Source organism: Dama dama, chromosome 20 (assembly GCF_033118175.1).
Source record: "Dama dama isolate Ldn47 chromosome 20, ASM3311817v1, whole genome shotgun sequence".
Lineage (NCBI taxonomy): Eukaryota > Metazoa > Chordata > Mammalia > Artiodactyla > Cervidae > Dama > Dama dama.
Window position 1 is genome coordinate 70,865,302 of NC_083700.1, and position 12,364 is coordinate 70,877,665.

At 35.2% G+C, this 12,364-nt stretch overlaps 1 protein-coding gene and 1 pseudogene across 1 annotated transcript in view; both read left to right on the top strand.

The window, feature by feature from the left end:
* The window catches only part of LOC133041214 (baculoviral IAP repeat-containing protein 2-like), a 47,023-nt pseudogene extending 42,099 nt beyond the window's left edge, over nt 1-4,924 (top strand).
* NEGR1 (neuronal growth regulator 1) overlaps nt 1-12,364 on the top strand; it is a 961,959-nt gene that overhangs the window by 89,146 nt on the left and 860,449 nt on the right. The gene's annotated exons all lie outside the window — the stretch shown is intronic.

Here is a 12,364-nt window from a genome sequence, read left to right on the forward strand (position 1 = left end):
GGTTTCTCAGGAGGCAGGTAAGATGGTCTGGTATTCCCATCTCTAAGAATTTTCCACAGTTTATTGTGATCCACATGGTCAAAGGCTTTAGCATAGTTAGTCAAGCAGAAGTAGATGTTTTTCTGGAATTCTCTTGCTTCTTTGATGATCTAGGAGATGTTGGCAATTTGATCTCTGGCTCCTCTGCCTTTTCTAAATCTTGAAAAGTTCTCAGTTCACTTACTGCGCAAGCCTAGCTGAGGGTTTTGAGCATTACCTTGTAGCATGTGAAATGAGTGCAATATGTGGTAGTTTGAACATTCTTCGACAATGCCCTTCTTTGGCATTGCAGTGAAAACTGACCTTTTCCAGTCCTGTGGCCACTGCTGAGTTTTCCATTTTTGCTGGCATATTCAGTGCAGCACTTTAATAGCATCATCTTTTAGGATTTGAAATAGCTCAGAATGCTTGACCTTGGCATAAACACCATGGTGGATCTGAAGATGCACAGCTAGAAATTGTCTATCAACCATACTCTCTGAAGCAGAATATCTTAAAGGGAGTTTTGAGGTGCCCAAATCCCCACCACAATAAAATGGTCTAATGGAATATTTCACTTTGTATTCTCAGAAAGTTAGTATACTGGAGGAAGGGGACCTACCTTTGTAATAATTATGCCAGTAGTACCAAATTTGGAGGCGGAAACCTAGATTTTGGTCTTGTTTTTAGTATTTAGCGTATGAATTCTGCATGTCACTGTCCTTTGTGTGCCTGAGTTTTCTTATGTACATTAATATAAAAAATGCTTTGTTTCCATTTTAAGGAAAATATAGTGCCACAAGCAGTGTGACAATTCTTCTAGACTGCAAAGCAAGTCCCCCTTTTCATCCTTTCCTTTTTTAAAAAAAAGCTGTATACATTAATTAAATATGTATACATATATGTATGTATACATTTATACATCTCACACACAAGTAAAGTAGTGCTTAAAATTCTCCAAGCCAGGCTTCAACAGCACATGAACCATGAACTTCGAGATGTTCAAGCTGTATTTAGAAAAGGCAGAGGAACCAGAGATCAAATTGCCAACATCAGCTGGATCATCAAAAAAACAAGAGAGTTCCAGAAAAACATCTACTTTTGTTTTTGACTATGCCAAAGTCTTTGACTATGTAGATCACAACAAACTGTGCAAAACACTTAAAGAGATGGGAATACCAGAACACCTTAGCTGCCTCCTGAGAAATCCGTATGCAGGTCAAGAAGCAACAGTTTGTGCTCAACATGGAACAACAGACTGGTTTCAAATCAGGAAAGGATGGTGTCAAGGCTGTATATTGTCACCCTCCTTATTTAACTTATATGCAGAATACATCATGAGAAATTCCAGGCTGGATGAAGCACAAGCTGGAATCAAGATTGCTAGGAGAAATAATAACATCAGATTTGCAGATGACACCACCCTTATGGCAGAAAGCAAAGAAGAACTAAAGGGCCTCTTGATGAAAGTGAAAGAGGAGACTGAAAAAGTTGGCTTAAAGCTCAAGATTCAGAAAACTAAGATCACAGCATCTGGTCCCATCACTTCATGGCAAATAGATGGGGAAACAGTGGAAGCAGTGAGAGACTTTATTTTAGGGGACTCCAAAATCACTTCAGATGGTGACTGCAGCCTTGAAATTAAAACATACTTGCTCCTTGGAAGAAAAGCTATGACAAACCTAGAGAGCATATTACTTTACCAATAGAGATTACTTTACCAACAGAGGTCCACCTAGTCAAAGCTATGGTTTTTCCAGTAGTCATGTATGGATGTAAGAGTTGGACTAAAAGCTGAGCTCCTTATTAAAGCTCAGCTTAGAAAGCTGAGCACCAAACAATTGATGGCTTTTGAACTATGGTGTTGGAGAAGACTCTTACTTTGACTGGAAAATAGAATGAAGTATCTGACCTTTCATGCTGAAGTAATTTCCATAATTTTTTATCCATTTACTTTTATAAAATGTTTTGCACCTTCTTTGTAAACAGTGTTCTCGGTATTCTGAAAAAAATGAAAATAGCTGAATAATAAATCAGTATTTATTGAGCACATAATAGCATTGTTCTGAGCATTTCACAGGCATTTTGCTTCTAACTATCCTGTATTGGTTAGTTATGTTCACAAATATGCAGTGTAGAAAATAATTGCAGGAACTCAGTGGTAGTCAAGAATAAATATATAATGAGGCTAAAAATCTACAGGACTGAGGAGTGTGTTGATCTATTCAGAACCTTTGTTCTGTTTTCAGCTTAGCTGTTTCCCAGAGTTGTGGTTTTCTGTGCAGTGACTCTGGCTCATGTTCCTCTCACTGTCCTCCTGAGAACAAGAGTAACCTGGACATGATCTTTTTTATTTTTATTTTTTAGTTATGTCAAAAGTGCTAATGGGTAAATAAAAACACTGAAGGCATTTTAAAGTCTAGAACTAGCCCATTATCAACCTCATTTTATTGATCAGTGCAAGCCCAATCTTCTAGTCACAAAGAAGTAAGGCATGCCCACAGTGGAAGTGTCCTGCAAAGTTCCATGGCAAAGTGTGACTGTAGAAAGAGTTGAATTATTGAGACCAATAATATAGGAGCAGAAATTAAGAGCAGATAAAATCCTAAAATATGTAATTGCCTCAAATACTACAAACACATCTACAAAAAATTACTGGGTTTGACTTTTTTAGGGTATTGTTGATCTAAAAGAATGCTGTTTCTAATAAATTCTGCGTGTTTAATTAGAAAGAAAAGAATGAGTGGCTGGAGAGGCTCGAAAGGGACAGTAAATGGATCATTCAAATGTTCAGAAATAAATAAAGATAGCACAATGATTAACAACATGGGGAGTAGAGCCAGCAGTTGTTCCCAGGAGGAGGAAAATGTATCAGTCCCTGAGGATAGTTTTAAAAGGAGCATTTGGGCTTTTGTCCTGCTTTTACACCTCTTTGACATTACTTTTGCGGTGATGTGGAAGATCAACACTCATATATGTACATACATTTATTTGCTCATTATTAACTTCTGTAAAATAAAAACTTACCTTGAAACAGTATATATCATCACAGTGATAACAGTGAATAGATTTTTAATTTTAATTAGATTATATTTTATATCGTGTTGGTTATCCTGGTAAAGACTTTAAATGGTACATAGTGATAGATAGTATGCACATAGTAGTAGATCTGCACGTAGTAACAGATCATTTCATGTAAATGTTATACATATGCAATAAATCAAGACTATCGGCCAGAAAACAATTTCATGTAAACATCTTACAGTCCCTATTAGTGTGCCTTTCTATTATTCTTTACTTGATTAAATCAATAAATGTCAAGTCCTGTAATAGGTGCTGGAAATAAAACTGTACAAACCATCGCTTTCCCAGCAGTAACACATATATAATAATGTCTTTTGCTTTGTGTATGTGCTTAGTTGTGTCCAACACTTTGCGACCCCATGGAGTGTAGCCCGCTAGGCTCCTCTGTCCATAGGATTCTGCAGGTAAGAATACTGGAGTGGGTTGCCATTTCCTTCTCCAGCAGATCTTCTCAACCCAGGGGATCAAACTCACATTTCCTGTGTCTCTTGCATTGGCAGGTGGATTCTTTACCAGTGAGTCACATGAGAAGCTGAGTAATGTGTTTTATATACGTACAAACACAGATATAAATACATACAGAAATTATACCTTACTTTATTTAGTTAATAGTGCCCATAATTTAAGTCACTAAATTACCTGTGTACCATTTCATTGAAGACTCACACTTACACTTGCTTTTTGAGGTAGATCAGTACGTAATTGAAGATGTACCTTTTCAGTCCTATTAATGAGCACTTTTTCATCACATTCTTGATATATTTTATGTAGTGAGTCAGTCATTTCAAATATTAAGTGCTTTTAACTCACACCATGCATCATTAGAGTGTAAAATTTTCATTTTTTAACTTTTGAGTTAATGCAATCGAGATCATAATAATGATGATAATAATAATGATTAGTGCTAGTGCATTCCAGTCTAAAGCATTTTGCCAACATTCTTTGGTCTGTTTTATCAAGTCTCTGAGTAAATTCTGTGCAGTACCTAGCAGGATGATAAAAATGTAACCAACACATCTAACGAGCAGATAATTTTTAGAGGGAATCTCCTAACACATGGGAGAAAAAGAAGTACTGCAACATTCCTAGATATAATGTAAGGAAGAAGAGCTGTACAGGGTCCCAATTCTCTGTGAGTCATTGGGATCCTGATTTAGCCTGCTTGTTCATACCAGCTATCAAGAGGAATCGGGAGAGAAAGGGAGGTGCTGTGACAAGGTGCCACTGAGAGGAAACTAATTGGATTCTGCATGCCAGCCCATATGGGGTTCAGAGAAGTGGATCAGCTGATGGAATACACCGTCTTTAGGGACTGACTGTAAAGTTCACAAAATACAATTGACTATTGATCACAAATTCAACATCTGGGATTTTTTAAAATAAAAATTAACTGCTGAGGATAAAAGAGTATAGAAAATAGTGATAATTATTTTGATTAAACTTGACAAACTGTTTCTCTGTGTCTAAATGCCTCCCACTAAAAAATGAACAAAAACACAATAGAAAAAAAAATATTTATGCAATATCCTTGACTGCCAATTTCACTGTATTATATAAATTGCATGCATGTCTTTGAAAAAACTGCCCTTTTAAAGGCTTCTAAGAAATTAGTTAATACTATCCTTTTTAATTTTTAAGATCTTGAGCTTCTAGAAAGGTATGCCTTTTTCAAAACCCCTAGTTAGGATCTAAGAAGGAACAAGCTAAGGTTTATCTCATTGTCATCGTGCACGTCTCAGCAAAGACCTTACTGGCCCTCCTTGCACTGCATGTGATGCAGGTGTCCTCTAGTGATTGTAAAAATAATCTGTGGATGCACTGACCTTTTAAAGAGGCTTAGGGAAAGAAACAGAAAAAAAGGATATGTTCTATAATTAGATTTAATAGTGTTGCTGTTATTTTGGGGAGGAGGGTTATTTTTTCATCCAGAAGGTAAGACAATTAACATTTTAGGAAGAAAAATAATAGCCAATATGAGTAAGCTTTTTGAAGAAATTATTACTTTCATATATTATTGGTATAAAGATTAAAAATACATACATTGGTTTCTATAAGAAATAATTCAAAATATACAAGTGTATATATTCACTGAGATCCAATACAACATTGCTTAGAAAAAAATATTGGAAATAAATAAATGTCCAATAGGAAAATGGTTGAATTGTGGTATACATTAAAATGAGCTTTTCTCATTGTTTCTCCACCTCAGTTTGAGGCATTACATTCTAGGAAATTTAACTAGAAACTAGGCATTATCCTTGCTCTGTTTTCTTACTCATCATATTACATCACATGTGCCTGGTTTTGAATCTTGACTCTGCCTGTTCCATACCTGCTCCATAACCTAGTTTATTCATTTGTGATGTAAGGGTAACAGTAGTACTCAGCTCATTAGGTTAAACACGACCTTATAGCTAAAGCACTTCAAGCAGTGTCTGACAATTGATAGATCCTCAATGAATATTACTTTTCAATATTACAAAGGTGATAATATAATCATTTCTTTAGTCATTTCATTTTATATGCAGAAAGTTCATTGAATTCATCTTGAAATGGACTTTAACTGTTTCTAAATTTGACTTCTTGCTTCATGTAAATCTAGCTCCTATTATGTAGCCATTATATGATATATTTGGATTTGGCCATCTTATTCTCCTGCTTAAAATCTCAGTGAACTTTCCTGACTTATAAGACGTGTAGGCTTTCAGTGACTGTCACTGCTTACAAACTCAAGCTCATTTCTCACCATTTATTTTATGTTCTAGCCATCCTAAAGTGTTTATTCTTTCTTTTGCGGAATTCCAGGCTGTTTTTCTTAAGCCAGTGTGTTTGTCTGTGTCTCCTTTGCCTGGAAATACTCATTAATACTTTAATTTTGACTGACTAACTTCATATCACCCTTTAACAGTTAGCTGTATAAATTTGACATCTTTCTGGAGTTAGACTTAGTTTGGGTATCCCTTTTCTGATTCTCATGATTCTATGTAATATTATCACATCCACTGCCTTGTATTTTAATTATTTAATGTCTTTCTTCCCAACAGAGTTTGAGTACAGTGATATAAAGTTCTTAGTATTATGTATCCCTTGTGCTTGGCACAGTGCTTAGAGCATAGTAGCTGTTCTTTAAATGCTTTGAACAAATGAATATTATTTAATATAATTGTTATGGACATTTAAAAATAGTTATGAAAAGTTACATAGCCATAGGAAATGTTTGCGATATCCTATGAGGTGAAAAAGCAAGGGACAAAATTCTATATAGAATTCTACGTACCACTGTTAGAATTGTGTAAAAAAAGTCAGTGGCAAAATTGTATTAGTTTGTGAATATATTTATATAAATTTTCCAATTAATTTCTAAGATAGAATACTTAATATGTACTTCAGTACTAGTGCAATGTATATACTTAGAAAATCTTCCTAAAATATTTAGTCATCTCGTGATTTTTAACTGTCTTCTAAAGGCCTGCAAAATATCATACAGTGTTCATAAATCTTCACTTCTCTGTTCTTATGTACATGAGGGTTACATGGATACATTCAAAGCAATGGCTTGCAATAGTTGTATTCACAGTGCCTTGCCTCAATGCTAGGTTGGTATAAGATATGAAGTGTACGGAATCTCAAATTAAAAAGTGTAAAAATCCATTTAGAGAAAAATAGCTATAATTCTAATTTTCAATGCCTTGATTCTGTAATATTTCTCAAAATTAAAGTCAATAATTTTTCTTATAGGTACAAAATATCAGCATTTGTATTCACATATGATTCCTAAGTTTACCTCCAGTGTAAACATTTATTTGAAACTAATGCATAGTTTTAATCTCCAACATATTTTATCTCAACACTTTAGTGTGATGGACTATTTCCTAGAGAACTCCAACCAGTCATGATGCTATCACATTAGTAGCAATTTTAGACAGTTTGAAAGAGGAAAAGTGAACATTTTTCCTTTTAGATGACTTTTGGAAACTACATCTGAAAGCCCATTTAGACTATCAAACTTACCATTGTCATAAATAAAGGCAAGGACAGGAGCGACAGAACATTGACTGGAATCAGGAGGCCAGTAGTGACTTCTAGATACCATTTCGCTTCTCTGTGGTTAGTTTTGGATAATGGCTAGTTTCTGGTCATTTTCTTTCTTTCTTTCTTTTTTTTTTTTTTTTTTTTGTGATCATTCAATTGGTGAGCATTGTCTGAATCCACTCAGACTGCATTCATTTTTTATTGATGGCAAGCACATCTAATAATTACAATGATCCATTATGCTTAAAATAACTTTTTAATTTATAAAGCAATTACAGATGCACCATGTCTAGACCTAATCTACACAGTTCTTACTGGTAGAAAATATTTCCCTCACATCACAAATCAAATCTCAAAAAGTCTGAAGAATGTGCAAAAACTTAGTGAACTCTTGCCTTCTAATTCTGTGCTTTATTTTTTCACTACCCCACACTGCCTTTCTTGCATCATGTTGTGCAATAAAATAGAGGTTCAAAGTTGTGTTAAAATTTTCTTTTCCATCTTTTGAAATTTTTATATAATATAGCATCCTGACCTTTTGATCCATGTATATTTGGATGCAAACTTATAACATCATTTGGAAAGACCAGTGTAGTTTACAATAAATGCACTTAAGTAAGTAGGACCAAAATATCTTTGCACTAATTGAGTTCCAGACACTTGCATTTCTCATGAGGTGAAGTAAAGTGAAAGCCGCTCAGTCAATATTTGATATTTCCTATAAAACTTCAAGAAGCACATTAGTGTTCCTATGAAGGTTCTTAGAAATATATCAATTTTTCTCATTTTTTTTTTGGAGTTCTAAAGGAGATGGTGAATAGAAGTTGGGCAACATTCAAGTGTTGATGTTTTCGTTAAAACCTTACTTTTAAACCTTCTGTAAGTGTATCAGTAGTATTTGTCAAGAATGAATTATAATAATTATCTATGGCAAAAATAAAAACAATACTTAGATAGAATCTGAAATTATTTTAAATAACAGCAGATTAACTTCATTTAAACTTCAGGAGCCTAAGATTAAGTATCATTGCCTGTTTCTAATAGAAAAACATTTAAATACCAATGCTATTTCTACATTTCCACAGCTTTTGAACTTGACATTAATCAATATTTCTTTGATAGAATCTTCAGTAGATACCAGAAAGGGAAAAGGAAAACTTTTGTGTGTTCTTGTAGCCATGAATCACATGAGGATTTTTGGTCCTCAGTATATACACCCAGATTTAGAGAAATATAGGATTCTAATATCATTATATTGCAATTCTTATAAATGGAGTATTATTTGTAGCAATTAGCAAATTCTTGAATGGACACTTCTTTTTTTTTTTTTTTTTTTTCTACATTAAATTAGTTTAGAGACATAGCCCCTCATCCTTCTGACAGGAAGGGAAAAGTAGTCATTACTGAAAAACTGTTCTCCCTCAGTGAAGCATTTTACCAGAGCCTACCTGACTTGCAGAAGTGGGAATATCCAACTCCAATCCCTGCAGTCTTCCTGTTTCATCTAAGGGTGGGTAGAGGGAGCAGGGGAATGCGAAGTACTTGTTAAGGTCACAAGCCAGGGGCACAGGCTCATTTACAATACTGAGACTCAATCACAAGGAATACTAAGTCCTTCCTTTTCCCACCACACTTCACCACCATGCCAGTAGGGTTCCTGTATAACAATAGGTGATTAGACCTGAAAAAACTTATATCTCATATTTTATCCCATAAGAAATCTCTTGATGGAAACTCAAAGACAATGGGGATGCATAACCAAAGACATCAGAGGAGATGTGACCTCTGATATGTAAAACTATGGCAAGCAGTAAATATGACCAATTAGCCAATTTGAGCACTTAAATGTAGAATTGTAAACAACTGCAGTTTTTTGGTTTTTTTTTTCCCCCTTTGCTCATTGAAAAGAAACATAGGGCTTCCAAGGACTCACAGATTCATGTCAATGTATGGCAAAAGCCACTACGATATTGTAAAGTAATTAACCTCCAGTTAAAATAAATAAATAATTTTTTTTAAAAAATAGAAAAAAGAAAGTGTTTTCCTGGTTTGTGCTTGTGCTATGTTGCTTCAATGTGTCCGACTCTGCAACCCCACGGACTGTAGCCCGTTAGGCTCTTCTGTCTACAGGATTCTCCAAGCAAGAATACTGGAGTGGGTTACCATTTCCTTCTCCAGGGGATCGTCCCAACCCACAGATCGAACCCATGTCCCTTAAGATTTCTGCAGGTGGGTTCTTCACCCCTAGGGCCACCTGGGAAGCCCCTTGCCTGGTTTAGCAATCCCTAAAAGTTTCTGAGTTTCAAGAGTGATAAAATATGCATTTACCTGTTCATTCCACATTTCATTTTTGACCACCGGGGTTCCCTGGTGGCTCAGGGGTTAAAGCGTCTGCCTGCAATGCAGGAGACCTGGGTTCGATCCCTGGGTTGGGAAGATCCCCTGGAGAAGGAAGTGGCAACCCACTCCAGTATTCTTGCCTGGAGAATCCCATGGACGGAGGAGCCTGGTGGGCTACAGTCCACGGGGTCGCAAAGAGTCGGACACGACTGAGTGACTTGACTTAAATTAACCATGGGGTAGACACTGGTGTTGCTGTAGAGATCACAGCAGCCCAATACCCTGTCCTCATGAAGCTTACATTCTAGCTATAGGGAGGCAGACAATAGAGAAATAAATGAATAAAACATACAATGTTTTAGATGGTAATAAATTCTGTGAAGTAAATCAGGGGAAAATGAGTGTTTGACATTTCAAGTAGCATGTTCAAGAAAAATCTTATAAAGGTTATAGTTAAGGCAAGTCCTGAAATACAGCAAAGATGTATATTAGACATTCATTCCTTAAAATTCAAAACATATTTGAATAATAGGTAGTGTGAGCCTCTGAATGCTTTGGAGTAGCTCAAAACTACCTAATATTGCTTAGGCAGGGGGAAGATTGCTAATGCCTGGAGGTTTTATAATCTATTAGGACAAATTTCACAGTAAAGTTTTTAAAATAGATACAAATAAGGGGATTTTGTGTGTGTCTAAATAAAATAATTTATATAATGTATAAGGAAATGTAGATTTGAATTCTCTGATTAATTATAAACTGAATGGTTCTACAGTTTCATTATTTTCCAGCATGATAGTCTCAAGAGATACCTCTTATTCCTCTTCTACTGAACATTTGTGTGTTAAGTCATTCATTTGTCTTTCTATTCACCTCTAATTTGTCAGTGAACCTTTAACTGACATTTGTTAAAGTTCACTAAATTTGGAAAAGATTCTTGAGGATTAAGAAGTGTCAGAAATAATTCTGTGTTAAAAACAAAGGGTCAGAAGCAAAGCCTCATTAGTATAGATCTATTTAATGGAGAGCTTGGCATAAATTTTGGATTACATAAAAAGAAAATAAAAACTTTGCAGAAAAAAAAAGAACTATTTGGATAAAGATAGCCATTGGAGAGTTTATACTTCATTAACCTGTTGAATCTTATAAAAGGTCAGAAGCAGAAATCATATTAAAAACCATAAAGAAGAACTCAGTAGAGATAATATACTTAATTCCTAGGTTATAAGATTACTCACTGAATCTAGGCCTGAGGTAAAATACCTTAGAACAAATAATTTTCTTAAAAATAGGAATTGAAGTGCTCTACAAAGTATATGTATTATTAAATTAATATATAAAATAATAAAATGTTTATCAAGGACATTTGAAGTCTTTTTAAAGTTCAGTAAAGCATGCTTTAATAGAGTATCCAGAAAATTGCACTTTGCTGATATTCAGGGAAAAAGTTATCTAAAGCTGATTCAAAAATAAGTATCATTTTTAAAGGTCTGATTTACATTTAACAATTTCCTGATATAAACATTATAAGAATTTTGTTTAACAACACTTATTAAATTTTCTTCATAATAACTGCTGAATATGTATGACTATATGACTCCTTACAAGTTCTTACTAATTACCCTGATATTTTATTGTGGAAAATAAGTTTAATGTATTTTTCTTACCCTAGATTTTTTTTTTTAATACAGCAATTATTGATTTATTGTCTCCTTTCTCTTTTACATCTTCCATTATTCTCAGTTTCACCCTAATTATCTCAGCTACTCTGCATTTGATAAATTTTCCAAACCTTCACCAAATGTGTAGCTACTTTCCCTACCTCACAAACAGTTTCTGTAGACTGACGTCACCTCCATGGCTGCTTCTATTTAGAGCTGCTGCTGCTGCTGCTAAGTCGCCTCAGTCATGTCTGACCCCATAGACGGCAGCCCACCAGGCTCCCCTGTCCCTGGGGTTCTCCAGGCAAGAACGCTGGAGTGGAATGCCATCTCCTTCTCCAATGCAGGAAAGTGAAAAGTGAAAGTGAAGTCGCTCAGTCGTGTCCGGCTCTTCGCGACCCCGTGGACTGCGGAGCCTACCAGGCTCCTCCGTCCATGGGATTTTCCAGGCAAGAGTACTGGAGTGGGGTGTCTACTAGAGCAGAGTGCTTTACTAAAAAGATATTCCCACTAATTCTACCTAAATCAATGTTAACTTTTTTTTTTTGGGCAGCCACGCTATTCAGGTCCAAAAGAAACTATCTTCATTTTCCTCCCTTCAAAATTACTCATGTGTACATACTTGTGGTTGTATTTAGACAGAGAGAAAAGAGAAGTGAACAAGAAAGAAAAGAAGAAACTGTCTTTTTTTCCACTTCACCAATTGCTCTCCAAGACTTAATGTAAATGCCTTCTAAATAATGGCCTTGCTTTTCTATTTCTGGAATATAAGTTACTGCAAAATTTGTGAAAAGTTTCACCTGTAAGTTTGGAACAGTTAATGAGATTATTTTATATAAACCAATCAGAGTGACATATTCATTTGAAGGAAATCAGTTGATTCCAAAGTAAGAGTAATATATAATCCTTAAAATTTATTAGAAGGATATTAAGTGAAACTCTTTCAAGTTTAATTCAAATTCCACATCCTAAAGAAAGCTCAGTTAAAATAAACTGTCTTGAGCAAACAAAAGTTTTTGTTGAAGAGATGCAAGAAACCAGAAATTAGAGAGCAGTTTTACAATGTCAATAAGAAGCACTAGACATAGTGGCACAGACAGTAATGAATGCCTGCAATACAGGAGACCTGGATTCTATCCCTGGGTCCAGAAGATTCCTTGGAGAAGGGAATGGCTACCCACTCCAATATTCTTGCCTGGAGAATTCCATTGACAGAGGAACCTGGCGAGCTA